Source organism: Scyliorhinus canicula, chromosome 5 (genome assembly GCF_902713615.1).
Source record: "Scyliorhinus canicula chromosome 5, sScyCan1.1, whole genome shotgun sequence".
Lineage (NCBI taxonomy): Eukaryota > Metazoa > Chordata > Chondrichthyes > Carcharhiniformes > Scyliorhinidae > Scyliorhinus > Scyliorhinus canicula.
The window spans coordinates 19,615,906-19,635,484 of NC_052150.1; the positions used below are offsets into that span (position 1 = coordinate 19,615,906).

Here is a 19,579-nt window from a genome sequence, read left to right on the forward strand (position 1 = left end):
ATATAAAATAATTGAAATGAAAATCGCTTATTGCCACGAGTAGGCTGCGAATGAAGTTACTGTGAAGAGCCCCTAGTCGCCACATTCCGGCACCTGTTCAGGGAGGCTGGTACAGGAATCGAACCGTGTTGCTGGCCTGCCTTAAAATATAGAATATAGAACAGCACAGAACAGGCCCTTCGGCCCTCGATGATGTGCCGAGTAATGATCACCCTACTTAAACCCACGTAACCCGTATACCCGTAACCCAACAATCCCCCCATTAACCTTACACTACGGGCAATTTAGCATGGCCAATCCACCTAACCCGCACATCTTTGGACTGTGGGAGGAAACCGGAGCACCCGGAGGAAACCCACGCACACACGGGGAGGACGTGCAGACTCCACACAGACAGTGACCCAGCCGGGAATCGAACCTGGGACCCTGGAGCTGTGAAGCATTGATGCTAACCACCATGCTACCGTGGTCTGCCTTTAAAGCCAGCGATTTAGTCCAGTGAGCTAAACAACCCCTGAACACCATTAACATTTATGACAGAAATACAAACAGTCGTGTCGTAACAAAAAAGGGGAGCCGTTGAAAAGGCCATCACAACGCTATCGTGAATTTTCAACGTGATGGCGATCTAGAACAAAGAAAATTACAGCACAGGAACAGGCCCTTCGGCCCTCTCAGCCTGCGCCGATCCAGATCCTTTATCTAAACCTGTTGCCTATTTTCCAAGGTCTACTTCTCTCTGTTCCCCACCCGTTCATATATCTGTCCAGATGCATCTTAAATGATGCTATCGTACCCGCCTCTACCAGTGAGGGCTGGTTTGGCTCACTGGGCTAAATCGCTGGCTTTTAAAGCAGGCCAGCAGCACGGTTCGATCCTCGGACAGGCGCCGGAATGTGGTGACTAGGGGCTTTTCACAGTATCTTCATTGAAGCCTGCTCGTGACAATAAGCGATTTTCATTTCATTTTCACCTCCGCTGGCAAAGCATTCCAGGCACCCAGCACCAAGAATTATTTTCATAAGGATACAATATTTTAATTACCTCTACTCAAAAATAAATGTTATATTTAGAAAAGTAAGGTCAGTAATATAGGTGAAATAGTGTTAGATGAGCCTAAGCCTATTGTTTTTATGAAGAGATGAACGGAAGGTAGGCTACGACCACATAGCCTAGGCTAATACTATATTACAAGTATTTACGAAAAAGTAATAAAAGGGTGTATTTGTGTTAAATTACAGATCTTTATTATGAAAAGTGTTCAAATAATGGTAAAATTGTGTTACATTACCTTAGCCTATGAGTTTTGGTGGCCTAGTCTTGCCTAACTTAGTCTCGCCTCACGTAGGCTAACTTGAACATAGCCTAGTTTAGCCTATTTAGCTTATTCATTATAAATCTTAAAGAATGGCGCTTTACTTTCTGAGAAGGGTTTTTTAAAGGTATTTGAAGGCTCCTCCTCCCCCTTTCTCTCTTTTGCTGCATGTCCTGCAAATTGCTCATTTGTTTGCATGATTTATCCCCCCCTCCACAAAAAAAATGTGTAACTTTGCAGATTTTCACAGTAACTTCATTGCAGTGTTAATCTAAGTCTACTTGTGACACTAATGAGATTTAAGACTGCCTTGCCATTGCTAGAGCAATAGATCTTCAGCACTGCCCGAAAGGTGGAATTGAACCACTCTGTCGCTGGACAGCTACAGATTTGAAGCCTGCACCCCAGACCGCCAAGGGTCATCCAGGCGCTTGAGACACTAATAAAGATTATTATTTTTTATGTATTTCTGACCAATTTTCTCCCAATGCAACCAATACAGAGTGCTCGTGAGATGTCAACGTCCCTGAGTCAAATTGATGATCCTCACTGCATAACACAATATTGGACAATGAGGGGAATTTGCACATGCATTGTCAGTCAGTAACCTACCTTGATAGAACTGGGGTATATTTCAACCATTGGAAACTGGAAACGGCATTTGAGCTTCGAGTCTATGTATCTGGGTTCAAGCGTAATTTAGCAGCCAGTGGTGTGAACCCAGTCAATATAATTAAATTGCATTATTTGGGTAATGCATTACAATGTACAAAATTATGATCAATGCTTTTATTGTAATTCCTGCGGATTTAATAGGGAATCTATAATGGATTACCAGGAATTAATATACCTAGTACCCATTCTTGAACTTCCTCTGCATGCTAGCAAATTGTCCGTAATGCTGTTAATGGGTTTGGAGCACCATTGTAATAATTGATTCTTAAATATAATTGTAGGTATCTGTCCCTTTATGACCATTGTGAACTATTGTCATTAAACCTCTTGTGACGAGGAGGCTTCAGTAATTGTAACTTCTTGTAAACCGCTAAGAACAACTGTTCAGCCATAAATCAGAGCCCTGAGTGAAATGTCAGCCTTTCCTCTTAGAAATGGGATGTTTTGACTACAAAGGCTACTTTTTGATAAACAATTTTATTAAGGCATTTTGGCATAGTAAACAACAACAATACAAAACAGTGTGCAAAGAACAATCAACATAATGCAAAAACCAGCTCCCCTCCCACAAGGACCCGCCTAACTACCCCCCTGATCTACATTACCCTAACCCCCCTACCGCCACCCCCCCCCCCCCCCCCCACCCCCTGCTGACGATTAATTTTCCGCGAAGAAGTCGATAAATGGTTGCCACCTCCGGACGAACCCTGACAGTGACCCTCTCAGAGCGAACTTAATTCTCTCCAGACCGAGAAAGCTCGCCATATCCGATAGCCAGGCCTCCGACTCTGGGGGCTTTGAGACCCCTCCATGCCAGCAGAATTCGTCACCGGGCTACCAGGAAGCAAAGCCAAAACGTCAGCATCTCTCTCTCCTCCTGGACTCCCGGGTCCTCCGAAACCCCCAAAATTTTCACCTCTGGACTCATCACCACCCTTGTTTTCAGTACCCGGGACATAACGTCCGCGAATCCCTGCCAGTACCCCCTGAGTTTTGGACATGTCCAGAACACGTGGACATGGTTCGCTGGTCCTCCCGAACATCTGGCGCACCTGTCCTCCAGTCCAAAGAATTTACTCATCAAGGCCATTGTCATGTGGGCCCAGTGGACAACCTTGAATTGAATCAGGCTGAGCCTAGCACATGTTGCGGTCGCGTTTACCCTGCTCAACGTCTCCGCCCACAAGCCCTCTTCTATCTCACCTCCGAGCTCCCCTTCCCACTTAAGTTTCAGCTCCTCGGTCTCCGACTCCTCTGCTCCCATAAGTTCTTTATATATATCCGAGACCTTCCCCTCCCCCACCCATCCACTCGACATTACCCTGTCCTGGATCCCCCTAAGTGGCAGGCACGGGAAGGATGGAATCTGCGTAGAAAGTCCCACACCTGCAAGTACCTGAAATCATTCCCTCTCGCCAGCCCAAATTTCTGCTCTAGCGCCCTCATGCTCGGGAATCTCCCTTCCAAGAACCATCTTCTCGATCTCAGCCCTCCGCCATGTTCGGAACCCACCGTCCGTATTCCCCGGGGCAAACCGGTGACTGTCGCAAATTGGGGCAGCAGGGTAGCAATGGGGCAGCAGGGTAGCATGGTGGTTAGCATAAATGCTTCACAGCTCCAGGGTCCCAGGTTCGATTCCCGGCTGGGTCACTGTCTGTGTGGAGTCTGCACGTCCTCCCCCTGTGTGCGTGGGTTTCCTCCGGGTGCTCCGGTTTCCTCCCACAATCCAAAGATGTGCGGGTTAGGTGGATTGGCCATGCTAAATTGCCCGTAGTGTCCTCATAAAAAGTAAGGTTAAGGGGGGGGTTGTTGGGCTACGGGTATAGGGTGGATACGTGGGTTTGAGTAGGGTGATCATGGCTCGGCACAACATTGAGGGCCGAAGGGCCTGTTCTGTGCTGTACTGTTCTATGTTCTATGGGGACCCAACCGATGCTCTCACTTCCCCACATGCCTTCTCCATTGGCCCCAGATCCGCAAGATTACCACCACTATAGGGCTGGTGGAGTACCGTGCCGCGGGATGAAAAAACCAATTCGGGAACACACCTTATGAACATGTGAATAGAACGAGAACTCCTTCCCCGTCGGCTGACTAGCCCTCCATGGATCAGCCCCCCCCCCCCCCCCCCCCTTTGCTCCATAAACCCCCTCAGTTCTTTTGCCATTGCCTGCACCTTACCTGTTTTTGAACACGACGACCGGTCTAGGCCGGGGCCAAGGACTGTGTTAAAATACCCTTCCATAATCAGCCTGTGTGAGTCCAGGTCAGGTACCTTCCCCAGCAGTCTCTTAATAAAATCCACATCGTCCCAATTTGGGGCATATACATTGACCAAAACTACCCTCATCCCCTCGAGCTTGCCACTCACCATGACAAATCTGCTTCCCCCATCCGTGGTTATTCTGCCCGCCACAAATTGCACCCGCTTGTTAACCAAAATCGAGACCCCTCTGGTTTTAGTGTCCAGCCCCGAATGGAAGACCTGGCTAATCCAGCCCTTCCTTAATCCGACCTGGTCAGCTACTTTCAGATGAGTCTCCTGAAGCATTATTACGTCCACCTTCAGCGGCCTCAAATGCGGGAATTCAGATGCCCTTTTTACCGGCCCGTTTAACCCTCTAACGTTCCAGGTGATCAGCCTGGTTGAGGGGCACTGTGCCCCCCCGCCCCGATCAGTCATCTCCTTTCTTGGGGCCGCCCTAGCTTCCCATGGCCCGCCTCACGTCAGTTCCCACCTCCAACCTCCTCCATGTTCCCAAACCCAAGTCCCTCCCTTGTCAGCAGATCAACTACCCCCCTTCCCCCCCCTAGCAACAACACCTTGTAACCTAACCCCTGCCATAATCTAGCTATATACACACCCCCCCACCTGGCTTCTGTAGACCAGCTCACCCAGCTAGCCTGGTGACTCTCGACTCCAGCGCCAACAAGTCTCCGACCTATTGTTCCCTCTGACCCCCCCCCCCGCCCATCAACACCACTTCCCCAAACCAGCCATCCTCGAGCAATTGCACTAAAAAAAACAAGGAACAAAGAAAACCCCGACTCTAGTGCAAATCGAATAAAATAAAATAAGTAATAGGCACTTCCAACCACCCTGATCAGAACACAAAAAGCCCCCAGCACTAAATACCTTAACTACCCTCTTTATCCAGCGAAAACTCGAATACAGAAGATTAAAAAGAAAAAACACAACACAAGAAAAACGTGTAAACATCGCTTAGTGTCTTTTTAATGCAAGTCCAAAAAGTCCTCAGTTCAGCACCAGCCCGTCTCTCTTGGCGAAGTCCATCGCATCTTTGGGCTCCTCGAAGTAATGGTGCCGTCCCTCGTGCGTGACCCAAAGGCACGCCGGGTATAGCAGCCCAAACTTCACCAGCTTCTCAAACAGAATCTCTTTGACTTGCCTGTAGCCTGCCCTCTTTCTGGCCACCTCCACACTCAGGTCCTGGTAGATGCGCAAGACCCTGTTGTTCCAATGGTGGCTCCGCGTGCGCTTGGCCCACTGTAGCACCCGCTTCTTGTCCAGGAACCTGTGGAAGCTGACCACCATCGCTCGGGGGGGCATCCCGCTCGCGGCTGCCTCGCCAGCGCTCTGTGCGCCCTGCCCACCTCCACCAGGTGAGGGAAGATATCATCCTCCAACAGCTTCTGGAGCATGTCTGTCACATACGCTGCGGCATCCTCTCCTTCAGCCCTCTCCGGGAGACCAATGATTCTCAAATTCTGCCGACGGGACCTATTTCCCAGGTCCTGCACCTTTTCCGGGAGCCTTTTTTGTTGATCTTTCAGCCTCTCCATCTCCACTTCCACCACCGTTTGGTGATCCTCCTGCTCCTCCAGCGCCTTTTCCAGTTTCTGGATCGTCCGATCCTGGGCATCCAGCCTGTGCTCCAGGCGCTCGATAGATTTCTGAACCGGGTCTAAGCTGTCCCGTTTCAGCGGGGATGACCTTCAACAGATGCTCCGTTGTTGGCTGGGCTGTCTGCACCGGTGTCCGGACGTTGGCCATATTGTCCTCAGCAGCAGCTTCTACACTGCCCTTTGTTTGCCCACTTCTTCAACTGTTTGCGATTCTTTCTGCTTCTTAATTCCATACACCTGTGTTTGGAGTCAATGCCTGAGTGCTTATGCCTTCAGGTCCAGCGCTCAAAAGTTAAAAAAAATCGGGGAAAAGGGTCCAAAAGTCCGACCGGGTCGAGAGCCACCAAATGTGCGACTTACTCCTCCATAGCCGCCACCGGAAGCCGGCCAAAGGCTACTTTTTAAAGTCATTGGCTGCAGGATTTCTTGACTTCAGAAACAACTGTGGGTTCACGCTGTGTGCGTTCCGAATGACTAGATTTATTTTTCAAAGATCATTGAAATAAACCTGCGTGTTGGAAGAAATTTGACTAAGGTAAGCTTATCTTTGGTTAAGTGTAACAGCAAAGTGTGACATGATAGGCAGGAAATGCAGGTATGGAGATTTTTATTGTATTTTTTAGCAGGTCTTCTGCAGTATTGTGCCTAGTGAACTTGAGGTTATGTTTTTGAAAGGGGTGGAAGAGTGAATGGGGGTGGAAGTCCCGAGTAAAATAATTTGGAAAGAGGTTTGTGGGGGACTCCGGCAAAGGCAGTGAAATATGTGTCTTGTTTTGGAGTTTTTCATTTTGTTAAGGACTCTGTTGATGCTACCTGCTTGCCCAAGAGCAGTTTGTGGCCTGAAGGGTATTTTTCTATCAAGTTGCTGGATATTGGCCATGACCCTTGAGATCGATGCTCAAGTAATCTCTCGGAATCTCGAAAACGATAGATTTCTATGATTCCGGGTGAGTTCAACTCAAATAATGGTCCCTCGATTATGGGGCGAGTGGACGTTGAGATTCTCCCTCTCAAAACTGATAAATTGTTACTTTCTGAATTTCGGTCAGTGATTGTCTTTCCTGTCTCTTCTTCAAGATTGCTTTGCACCTTTCATAGAGTTTACAGTGCAGAAGGAGGCCATTCGGCCCATCGAGTCTGCACCGGCTCTTGGAAAGAGCACCCGACCCGAGGCCAACACCTCCACCCTATCCCCATAACCCAGTAACCCCTAAGGATTAAGATATGGCAGGAGATCCCAGACCCGTGTCATGCTCCTTGTGTGCGATGTGGGAGCTCAGGGACACGGCCACTGTCCCTGGCTCCTTCACGTGCAAGAAGTGTGTTCAGTTGCAGCTCCTGTTAGACCGCTTGACGGCTCTGGAGCTGCGGATGGACTCACTTTGGAGCATGCTGAGGAGGTCGTGGATAGCACGTTTAGCGAGTTGGTCACACCGCAGGTGACAGTTACTGAGGGAGATAGCAAATGGGTGACCAAAAGACAGAGCAAGAGTAGGAAGGCAGTGCAGGTGTCCCCTGCGGTCATATCCCTGCAAAACAGATATACCGCTTTGGATACTGTTGGGGGAGATGGCTCACCAGGGGAAGGCAGCAGCAGCCAGGTTCATGGCACCGTGGCTGGCTCTGCTGCACAGCAGGGCAGGAAGAAAAATGGCAGGGCTATAGTGATAGGGGACTCGATCGTAAGGGGAATAGACAGGCGGTGCTATGGACGCAATCGAGACTCCAGGATTGTATGTTGCCTCCCTGGTGCAAGGGTCAAGGATGTCTCGGAGCGGCTGCAGGACATTCTGGGGGGGGGGGGGGGGGTAGGGTGAACAGCCAGCTGTCGTGGTGCACATAGGCACCAGCGATATAGGTTAAAAAACGGGATGAGGTCCAACAAGCGGAATTCAGGGAGTTAGGAGTTAAACTAAAAAGTAGGACCTCAAAGGTAGTAATCTCAGGATTACTACCAGTGCCACGAGCTAGTCAGAGTAGGAATGTCAGGATAGATAGGATGAATGCGTGGCTCGAGAGATGGTGCAAGAGGGAGCGATTCAAATTCCTGGGGCATTGGGACCGGTTCTGGGGGAGTTGGGACCAGTACAAACCGGACGGTCTGCACCTGGGCAGGACTGGAACCGATGTCCTGGGGGGGTGTTTGCTAGAGCTGTTGGGGAGGGTTTAAACAAATGTGGCAGGGGGATGGGAACCGATGCAGGAAGTTGGAAGGTAGTAAAACAGGGACAGAAGCAAAAGGAAGTAAGGGGAAAAGTGCAAGGCAGAGAAGACATAGTCAAAAATCAAAAAGGGCGACAGTACAAGGTACAGTGACTGAGGGGAGCTCAGTGAATAGGCCCAGTAATACTAAAAGAAATAAAACTGGAGATGTTAAGATTCAAAACAGAGGTAAAAAAAACAACATAAGTGTACTTTACCTGAATGCTCGTAGTATTCGGATAAAGTAAATGAGTTGATGGCACAAATCATCGTGAATGACTATGATTTAGTGGCCATTACTGAAACATGGTTAAAGGATGGTCACGACTGGGAGTTAAATATCCGAGGGTATCAAACTATTCGGAAGGACAGAGTGGATGGTAAGGGAGGTGGTGTTGCTCTGTTATTTAAGGATGACATCCGGGCAATAGTAAGGGATGACATCGGTGCTATGGAGGATAAGGTTGAATCCATTTAGGTGGAAATCAGGAATAGTAAGGCGAAAAAGTCACTGATAGGAGTAGTCTATCGGCCACCAAATAGTAACGTTATGGTGGGGCAGGCAATATAAAAAGAAATAACTGATGCATGTAGAAATGGTACAGCAGTTATCATGGGGGATTTTAATCTACATGTCGATTGGTTTAACCAGGTCGGTCAAGGCAACCTTGAGGAGGAGTTTATAGAATGTATCCGCGATAGTTTCCTATCACAGTATGTAATGGAACCTACGAGCACAGAGAGAGCCGAGACTTCAATAAAGAGCACAGAGAGATTGGCGAGACTTCAGTAAAGAATGCAGAGAGAGAGGTAAGACTTCAGTAAAGTGTGCAGAGGGAGAGGCAAGATTTCAATAAAAAGTACAGAGAGAGAAGCGGGACTACAGTAAAGAGCAGACAGAAAGGTGAGACTTCAATAAAGAGCGCAGAGAGAGAGGAGACTTCAGTAAAGTGCGAAGAGAGAGAGGCGAGACTTCATTAAAGTGCGCAATGAGGCAAGATTTCAGTAAAGGCGCAGAAGCGCAGAGAGAGGGACAAAACTTCAGTAAAGAGGGCAGAGAGAGAGATGAGACCTTGGTAAAGAGCTCAGAGAGCGACAAGACTTCAATGAGAGCGCAGAGAAAGATGCGAGACTTTAGTAAAGAGCACAGAGAGAGTAGTGAGACTTTAGTAAAGAGTGGAGAAGCGCAAAGAAGGGGCGAGACTTCAGTAAGGAGCGCAGAGGGAAAGGCAAGACTTAAATAAAGAGCAGAGAGAGAGCGAGACTTAAGTAAAGAGCGCAGATAGCAAGGCTCTTTCTATGAGGAGCGGCTGAGGACTCTGGGGCTGTGCTCGTTGGAGTTTAGAAGGAGGAGGGGGGATATTATTGAAATTTACAGGATACTGCGAGGCCTGGATAGAGTGGACGTGGAGAGGATGTTTCCACTGGTAGGAGAAACTAGAACCTGAGGGCACAACTTCAGACTAAAGGGACGATCCTTTAAAACTGAGATGAGGAATTTCTTCAGCCAGAGGGTGATGAATCTGTGGGACTCTTTCCAGCAGAAAGCTATGGACGAAAAATCACTGAGTGTCTTTGAGACAGAGATAGATAGGTTCTTGATTAATAAGGGGATCAGGGGTTTGTCTTGTTATGCTCTAGGTGTAGCACAAGCGGCTTCCTTGTGCTGCACTCGACAAAGGAAGGATCAGACGTGGAGATAACTTCAACACGTTTATTAAACTATTTACACTTCTATAACTTGGGTTCGACACTACTGTTAATCCTACTATAGCTACTCAGACTGACTAACCAGACTGCTACAATCCACGTGGTGGGAGTGATATCAAATCAACCCTGTGTCTCTACTCACTGACTGTCTCCACTGGAAAGAGGCAGATCATGTGTGTGGTGTCCATATATGAGTTAGTGTAATGCCCTCCTGTGGTCGTGTCACCTCTGTGTGTATCGTGAATGCCCATTGGTCGTGTCCTATCTAACTGATCTATTGGTTGAGTGTGTGTGATGTCTCTGGTGCTCCCTCTAGTGTCTAGCTAGTCTACATGTATTTACATTAACCCCTTGTGTATTTACAGTGATACACATCATCACAGGGTTATGGGGAGTAGGCAGGAGAATGAGGATGAGAAAACTATCAGCATAATTGAATGGTGGAGCAGACTCGATGGACCTAGTGGCCGAATTCTGATCCTATGTCTTATGGTCTTATGAACCATGCTAAGACCAGAGTCCTGGAGAATCACATAACTAAGGCTGTAGATAGGACTTTAATCTAAATAGTGGTGGGTGGGGGTTGGTTGCATGGAAAATTAGAAAATCCAAATTAAAGGAGAAGGTAGGAGTGCAATATCTAAGGGTACTCAGTATTTTAGAAGGATAGATGGAAAGGAAAAGGAGGTGGTGTGGCTTTGCTAGTAAAGGAAGGGATCAGTGCTGTAAGAGAAATTGTATAGGCACTGGAGATCTAAGCATGGTAGCAGTATGGGTAGAAATAAGAAAGAGCAATGGAAAGAACAGCCTGGTGGGAGTAATCTATAGTAATACCGCAGTGTGACACAGGATCTACCAGGAAATACCGGGGGCTTGTAAGAAAGGTATGGCAATAACTATGGGTGATTTTAAATTGCATATAGATTGGATTAATCAAATTGACAAGTGTAGCTTTGAGGGAGAGTTCATTGAATGTATTAGAGATTGGTTCCACAATATACTGCTCCAAGGAACAATCAGGGAGCAGGCTATTCTCGATTTGGCATTGTGTAATCCAGAGGGTTTAATTAATGACCTCACCATCAAGGATCCTCCCCACAGAAGAGTGACCATATCATAACAGAATTTCAGTTTGAAGGCGAGAAACTGGAGTCTCACACTAGCGTCCTGGATTCCCACACGAGCGTGCTGGAGTCCCATACTAGGGTTCTGGAGTCCCACACTAATGTTCTGGAGTCCCACACCAGCATTCTGGAGTCCCACACTCGCGTTATGGAGTCCCACACGAGCATTCTGGAGTCCCACACTAGTGTTCTGGAGTCCCACACTAGCATTCTGGAGTCCCACATTAGTGTTCTGGAGTCCCACACTAGTGTTCTGGAGTCCCACACGAGCATTCTGGAGTCCCACCCTAGTGATCTGGAGTCCCACACTAGCATTCTGGAGTCCCACATTAGTGTTCTGGAGTCCCACACTCGCGTTATGGAGTCCCACACGAGCGTTCTGGAGTCCCACACTAGCATTCTGAAGCCCCACACTCACGTTATGGAGTCCCGCACGAGTGTTCTGGAGTCCCCACACTGGTGTTATGGAGTCCCGCACGAGCATTCTGGAGTCCCACACTAGTATTCTGGAGTCCCACAATAGCCTTCTGGAGTCCCACTCTCGCATTATGGAGTTCCACACTAGCGTTCTGGAGTCCCACAGCATTCTGGAGTCCCACATGAGCCTTCTGGAGTCTCACTCTCGCATTCTGGAGTCCCACATGAGTGTTCTGGAGTCCCACACCTGTGTTCTGGAGTCCCACACTCGCGTCCTGGAGTCCCACTCTTGCATTATATAGTCCCACACTAGCGTTCTGGAGTCCCACACTAGCGTTCTGGAGTCCCATGCTAGTGTTCTGGAGTCCCACATGAGCCTTCTGGAGTCCCACTCTTAATGATCTGGAGTCCCACAAAGATAATTACATTGGCATAATTACATTGGCATTACTTTGGCAGTTGTTTAAGGAGATATTTGATTCCTCCCAACTAAAATATATTCCAGAGTGGAGGCAAGATTGTAAGAGGGGTAAAAACATCCATGCCTAAGGAAGGAAGTGAAAGATAACATAGAAACAAAAACTAAGGGATACCATATTGCAAAGGGCAGTGACAGGCTGGAAGATGAGGAAACGTTTAAAGATCATCAAAGGGTTACTAAAAAAGCAATAAAAGTAGCAAAGGTAAATTATGAAAGAAAACCAGCACAAAATATAAAAAAAGTATAACACAAGCTTCTGTAAGTATATAATAATGAAAAGAATAACCAAAGTAAATGTTGAACCTTGGAGGATGGGACCTGGGAGTTAATGGTGGGGAACACAGAAATGGCGGAGATGCCGAATCAATATTTTGCCTCAGTTTTCCCGGTGGAGGACACTAGTACCATCTCTTGAGGAACGGGTAATTCAGAGATAATAGAGAAAAAGTACTAAACAATCTAGTGGGATTGAAGGCAGACAACTTCCCAAGGCTTGATGGTCTAGGATCTCAAAGGAAGTGGTAGTGGAGATAGTGCATCCATTGGTTGTAATATTTCAAAATTCCCTGGATATGGGCAAGGTTCCAGTGGGTTAGAAAAATGCTAAAGTAACACCATTGTTCAAAAAGGGAGGGAGGCCGAAAGTAGGAAAGTATAGACCAGTTAGTTGAACATCTGTCGTTAAGAAATTGTTAGAATCCATTATTAAGGACGTAATAACAGGACATTTGTAAAGTCAAAACATAATCCATCAGAGTCAGCATTGTTTTATGGAGGGCAAATCGTGTTTGACTAATTTGCTAGAGTTCTTCGAAGATGTAACAAGCCAAGTGGATAACGGGGATCCTGTAAATATGCATCTGGACTTCCAGAACATAGAACATTGCAGCGCAGTACAGGCCCTTCGGCCCTCGATGTTGCGCCGTCCTGTGAAACCCCCCTAAAGCCCATCTACACTATTCCCTTATCGTCCATATGCCTATCCAATGACCAGTTGAATGTGTTTAGTGTTGGTGAGTCCACTACTGCTGCAGGCAGGGCATTCCACGCCCTTACTACTCTCTGAGTATAGGCATTTGATAAGGTGCCACACTAATGTTTAATATACAAGGTAGGATCACATGGGTTAGAGGTAATTTATTAGCTTGGATAGAAAACTGGCTAACCAACAGAAGGCAGAGAGTCGGGATAAATGGGTCTTTTTCTGGTTGGCAAGATGTAACTAATGGGGAGGCACAGGGTTCGGTCCTCGGAACCTGACTATTTACAATATATATTAATAATGTGGATGCAGCAACAGACGGTACTACAGCCAACTTTGCAGATGACACTTGAATAGGTGGCATAGTAAGTTGCAATGAGGAAATAAGAAATTTACAAATGCACATGGATAGGTTAGGTGAGTGGGCCAAAAGTTGTGAGATGGAGTTTAACGTGGATAAGTGTGAGGTTATCCATTTTGGTCGGAAAATAGAAATATTATCTAAATGGGAAGAAACCTCAAAATGCGTCAGTGGAGAGGGATCTGGGTATCCTCCTGCAGGAATTGCAAAAAAACTAGCATCAGGTACAGCTGGTAATAAGGAAAGCAACTGGAACTTTGGTCTTTATGGATAAAGGAATAGAGTATAAAAGTAGTGAAGTGTCCCCTATCTCCTCTCCTAGTTGAGATGCTCGAATCCACAGCCCTGGACGTTCCCTTTGGCTTTTACAACACCTCAGAGTGGCTGAAGGCAGGAAATGGCATCCCACAGCACCAGGGTTGGGACAATTGTTGTTTACAATTTACATGAATGATTTATACAATGGAATCACAAAACACAGAGGAGGATTTTCCAGTTCCACAACTGGCGGGGAAGGCGTGAGGGAAGAGTCATATGCCTTCTCAAGACACTCCATGTCTTGACAATTCTTCTTCTCCTTGTCGGTGGGATTTCCTCAGTAGAGGAAGTCTTCCAGGGTTCGCGTGTCGGCATCGGGCGAGGAAATGAGACCCTGCTGAGTTGCGGTTCCCCATGGCAGGTGTGCCCCCCCCCCCCCACTCCACCACCACCACCACACCCCCACTCCACCACCCCCCCTTCCCACAAACATCACCCCACCCCCACACTTCCCCAGCCTGCGATGCAATCACGCGTCTTGTCTTGTGTCTTGCAGGAGCTGTTGGTGACAGCGTGGGCCCTTCAGGTGTCCACCGACCCCAACCACAACCACGAGTGAAGAACAGCGACAACAAGGACATGGACATGGACGGGAGCACCTCGACCCTTTTCCAGGTGACCCCAGAGCTCGAGTCCGGGATGACACATATTCCCGTTCACAGCTGTCTCCAACACCCTCCACCATCCAGAGACACTCACTTGGTGGGGTACTTAAGTGAAGAGGCTTCCTGGGGCACTGTCTGGTGCGCAATCACACACATGCGGCAGTACATCAGGTGGAGGTAGGAACCCCCGAGGGGACTGATGGTCGTAGGGCGAGCAGTCCATAGGGACGAGCTGCTTCCAGACGGGTTGGGGCTTCTGGAACGGATCATCCATCGATTGTGGAGATGCAGTCACAGAGCCAGGACTATATGAGGGGTTGTCGACGAGCATCCAGCACCTTAGGTGCAGTTGGAGGAGGTCCAACCGTGTGCAGGAGCAGGAGGTAGTGCTGACCATCGCGTGCCATCCAGGCCAACTCCACATTGGGTGGTGTCCATGGTGGAGACCTTGGGGACGAAGGTTTCAGCCATGGGTCCATGATGTCCAATGCCTGGGGCAATCTGCGCAGGCGGTGGCTAAGGCCCATGGACAGGGCTGCCCTATCACATGGCAGCGATGTACCAGATCCACCTGGACATTGCAGCGGGTCATGGCTGAGGGTGTCGATGGCATTGTCGCATGGCACAGACGCAGAGTGAGGTGGCCCAGTCACAGAGGAAGATGGCGCAGTCACTGATTGATGTGGAGCAGACCCCAGAAGGTGGTGGCACAGTCACAGCGTGATGTGGCACAATTCCAGAGGGCAGTTGTCCACTCCCTGTGCTCCTTGGCCGAGAGCATGGAGACTCAGGTCGAACAAGAGGCGGCCTCCAGGACTGGCAGTGCCAGGTGGCGGGGGGGCCTCAGGGTCAGCTTCGTTCACACTCCCCCGTCCCAGGGAGTAGCCTGGGGGTAGGGGGAGGTGATGGGGCTCCCGCAGGGGAGGTGTAGGAACACTGCAGGACTGCTCCCGTGCCCCACCACCCCGGTATTCGGTGAGACCATGTGATGGAATGGGCAGCTCGCATGCACGGAATGCCCAGGTAGACAGTGGAAAATGCTACCGGGGCAGGAGTCAGACGTTGTCAAACGATGCAGAGGACCAGAACTCATCGTGCTGCCTCCCGTGAGGCCCGGGCTCCATGTCCTGCCCATCCTCGCCCTCCTCCGCATCCTCCTCGTCAGACGAGGACTGGCGTTCACCTTAACAGCCTCCAGCATGTTGCCCCTCTGCTGCGCAATGACGTGGAGGACGCAGCTGGCCACCACGATGGGGAGACTCTCCGAGCGGTAAACTGGAGAACTCCTCCAGAGCTGTTCCAGGCACCTGAACCACATCTTCAGGATGCTGAAGCACCGCTCGATCACGCTGCTGGTCGCTGCATGGGCGTCGTTGTAGCGGGTCTCTGCGTCTGCATTGGTCTATGGCCTCTGGATAGGCCTCATCAGCCATGACTGCAGTGGGTAACCCCTGTTGCCCAGGAACCAAACCCCCCCCACCCAGGGTGAAGGTGTCGTGCACATTGCCCAGGTATCGGGCGCAGACGTGCATGATGTGCCTCTGATGGTCACACGCCAGCTGCACGTTCATCGAGTGGAACCACTTTTGATTTGTCATCTGCAGGTGCTCGTACGGCGACATGCATCCCGTCGATCACGCCCTGGGCCGGGGGCATCTCAGCGATGGCGGCGAACCCGCTCTCTGAGCATCCTGGTATGCTCGGTCCATAATGAAGTGGTGTTGTACCGACTGGGCTTATAGGGCCTCCGTGACGGTGCAGATGTAACTGTGCACCGAGCTCTGTGAGATCCCAGACAGGTTCCCACTCGGTGTCTGGAAAGACTCCACGATGTAAAAGGGTCACCATGATGGCCTCCGGGAGGGGGTGTCCTCCCCCATTCCTCTGCGGTGCCAGATGCGCTTTGATCTGGCAAATATGTTGCAAGTCGCCCTGCTCAGCCATAGTCTTTGACGGCATGCTCGGTCTGGCTGGTCCTCAAAGGACAGGCGCTGCCGGTACACACAAGGCCTCATGTGACGCCTCCTTCCCAACTCCTCCTCATCCTCAGTGGCTGCCTCCTGTTCCTTTGAGGCTGGCTCCACTGCTGTGGCTTCCTCCTCCTCCTTGACCTCGCACAGGCTCAGTGCATCTCCCAGGGCTGCGACGACTAGGAGGAAGACCACCATTCCTGGTTGCTTTCCAATATCCATTGACTGCAGGGGGTGAAAGGCTGACATGTTTGCATGGTGCGTACCCCCCGTGCCCAACCAGGTCCAACGGGCAACATCTCCCCCCACCTCCGCACTCCTGGCCTCTGTGTGTCCTGCCTCCTCTCTCCCCCTCAACCCCCACGGCGGCCGTTTCCCGATTTCACAAAGCACAAGAGGACCACGCCATCAGGAACTCCCCCCAGTGGAGGTGGAAAATCACGGAGGCCCTGGAGAATACCGGGTCAGGCCTGTTAATGACAAGCAACAGGGGTTTACTGTACGCCCGTTCTGGAACACGTTGACGCCGATGTCGAGGCGCCGGAGAATCGCGATTCTGCGTGAACCTGGCGCCGGCCACAATCCCAAGACCGATTCTCCATCCAATCGCGTTTTGTGATCCCAGCCTCGGCTGATGGGATAATCCTGCCCCAGAGATTTGCTGCTTTCGGGCCTTGAGTTGTTTCGCTTCCTCCACTCTGATTGAATCCCCCATTAAAAACTTCAAATAAAAGCGTTTTGCTCTCATTAAAACTACTCTCTTTGTACAAAAAGCTTCTCTTTTCTCCTCCGATTATGTATCCCACTTTGTTACGGCTATCCTGAGGTCCATAAACAACGCCCACCAAAGTCTTGCGTTATTTCTACTCAATTCTGCCTTTCCTGATATCCTCCCTTTCCAACACTGTCTAACCCGAACCTGCATTTGGTCCCCATCCCTTTTATTGCCACTCCCTCTTTTCTTGAATTTTGTAAAAGATCTTAAAACCAATGTATCACCCAATGACACCCAGCTTGCAGCCAGATCTCAGTGATGAACTCTGCCTCAGACACTGACGCTGAGCTGCAAGTAAAGTTGTTTTGTTTCGAATACCACCAGCATTAATTTATAGAATTGCTAATTGGCCAATAGACCCTGTCCTGCCCTTGTGCTCTGAAGTTTTTCACATTCGTTTAGTTTATCACAGTCCCTGAGCTGAATTTATGCTCCCCAGGGTTGGGTTGTCCGGCAGGGGTAGGGTGGGGTGGGGTTGCGTGTGGGAGGTTGCAATGGACACCTGCCCTCTCACCCCTGCCACCAACCCGCCTTCCCAAATTTACACGTGACGGATAGGGTAGCTAACTCTGCTTAAATATATTCCGGGAGGTCTTTCACGTGACTTTCCCCCATGCCCCACCATTGCTCTGCCAACATGTCCATCCATGTGACGCAAAGCCTTCCACGCCAATTAGAAAGCAAAAAGACTTGTTACCACAATTGGATGGTGTTTTGATGGTCCGTCAATCAGCCGTTTCCCCTCCATTTTTAATACTTTTTAAATCTGATAAAGAGAAATGTGATGAAGATGACAAAGAATTCCAATATGTTTTAATATCTGAATGATTTGTCCTGGATTTGTCCTGATTTTCCCGGCCCCCGGTGCCTCATAAAATTTCCCTGCTTGTTTTTAGGGCTTCTGTTGTACATCGATCAGATATTTAGTTATTATTTCTTATATCTTTCCTAGTATACTTATATTATACTTAACACATTGTTTTTATAAATTTAGAGTACCCAATTCATTTTTTTCCAATAAAGGGGCAATTTAGCCTGGCCTGTCCACCTACCCTGCACATCTTTGGGTTGTGGGGGCGAAACCCATGCAGACACGGGGAGAATGTGCAAATTCCACATGGACAGTGACCCAGAGCCGGGATCGAACCTGGGACCTCGGCGCTGTGTGGCTGCAGTGCAAACCACTGCGCCACCGAGACACTTAACACTATTGGTACTCTAACCCTAACCTGCATTTGGTCCCCATTCCTTTTTTTTAAATTGTCTGAGCTGCTATTATTTTCCTTTCCGTCTGAGCCATTCTCTCTCTCTCTTTACTCTGGGAAGAACAGAATGTCCACCGGAAGCTGTGAATCAGATAGAACATGTAAAGATTCAAGAATGCGCTCGGTGTCTCTTTATGCCGCACAGAGCAACATTTCATTTTGTGCCTTCTGCCTGCATGATTGAGGTAGACCAGGGAGTGCGGCAATGAATGGGGACATCTAGTGGAACAGTCAGACACTTTCCCCTGACAATGTTCAGCTATATTTAAGTGCATGCTGCATTTCATTAAACCATAAAGTAACTCAGAATGATAATGTTTTATTTCCATTTTTAACACTCTTGTTTTGAGTATTATCATGGAAAGGAAATAAAAGGAGCAAATACTGGTAACTTTGCGGTATTAGGAATTGTAGCATTTCCTCAAGCTTTACCGCCACATGACAACTTTTTATGTTTATCCAGAGGAAATTGTTCTAAATGCAGAACCGTTTACAGGTTTGTAGTCGTTAGCACATGTACTCCTTTGTTCATGGACATAACACTATTGAAACTGCTGTGTGTAGCTTTGAAGATTAACATACTTTACTTAAATAATTTGGAACTTGGATACAGAGGAATAGATCATAGAATTTACAGTGCAGAAGGAGGCCATTCGGCCCATCGAGTCTGCACCGGCTCTTGGAAAGAGCACCCTACCCAAGCCTACACCCCACCCTATCCCCATAACCCAGTAACCCCACCCAATACTAAGGGTAATTTTGGACACAAACGGCAATTTATCATGGCCAATCCACCTAACCTGCACACCTTTGGACTGTGGGAGGAAACCGGAGCACCCGGAGGAAACCCACGCATACACGGGGAGAACGTGCAGACTGCGCAGACAGTGACCCAAGCCGGGAATCGAACCTGGGACCCTGGAACTGTGAAGCAATTGTGCTAACCACCATGCTACCGTGCTGCCCAATGGTAGGAGAATAGTAGGAGAAGCTGGGATTGTTCTCCCTAGGACAGAGAAGATTGCGAGAAGATTTAACACAGATGTTCAAAGTCACAAACTGTTTTGATAAAGTAAATGGGTAATGACTGTTTCTCGTGGGTCAATACCTAGGGATGCCAATTTAAAGCAATTGATAAAGGAAGCAGAGCCAGAGCGAGGAGACACGAACTTACACCGCAAAGTTGTTAATGATCCGGAACGCTCCTACCAAAAGGTGCTCGAGCAAATTCAATAATAACTTGAGCCTCCTGATTGAAAATCTCTGAAAATAATTTTCCAAGCTAATGTATACCGAACCATTTTATGGGTCAGAATAAAGACAGAAATTTCTGGAAATGCCGAGCAGGTCTGACAACATCTGTGGTGAAGGATGTGGAGTTAACATTTCAGGTCGTTTACCTTTTATTTAGAAGACCAACAGCCACAGTATTTTCTATTAGTTTTTAAGTCACTGCCAACTGCCTCGCTTTCACAAATGCCAACCTTGAAAAAGTTAAATGAACGCATGAAT

General features: G+C 48.6%; 1 protein-coding gene and 1 non-coding gene across 2 annotated transcripts in view; one reads left to right on the forward strand and one right to left on the reverse strand.

Moving 5' to 3' along the window:
* The window catches only part of mylk4b (myosin light chain kinase family, member 4b), a 202,623-nt gene that overhangs the window by 17,588 nt on the left and 165,456 nt on the right, over positions 1-19,579 (forward strand). The window lies entirely within an intron of this gene.
* trnastop-uca lies at positions 1,658-1,744 on the reverse strand. Its single transcript has one exon. It is a non-coding gene; the product is annotated as a tRNA-Sec (tRNA).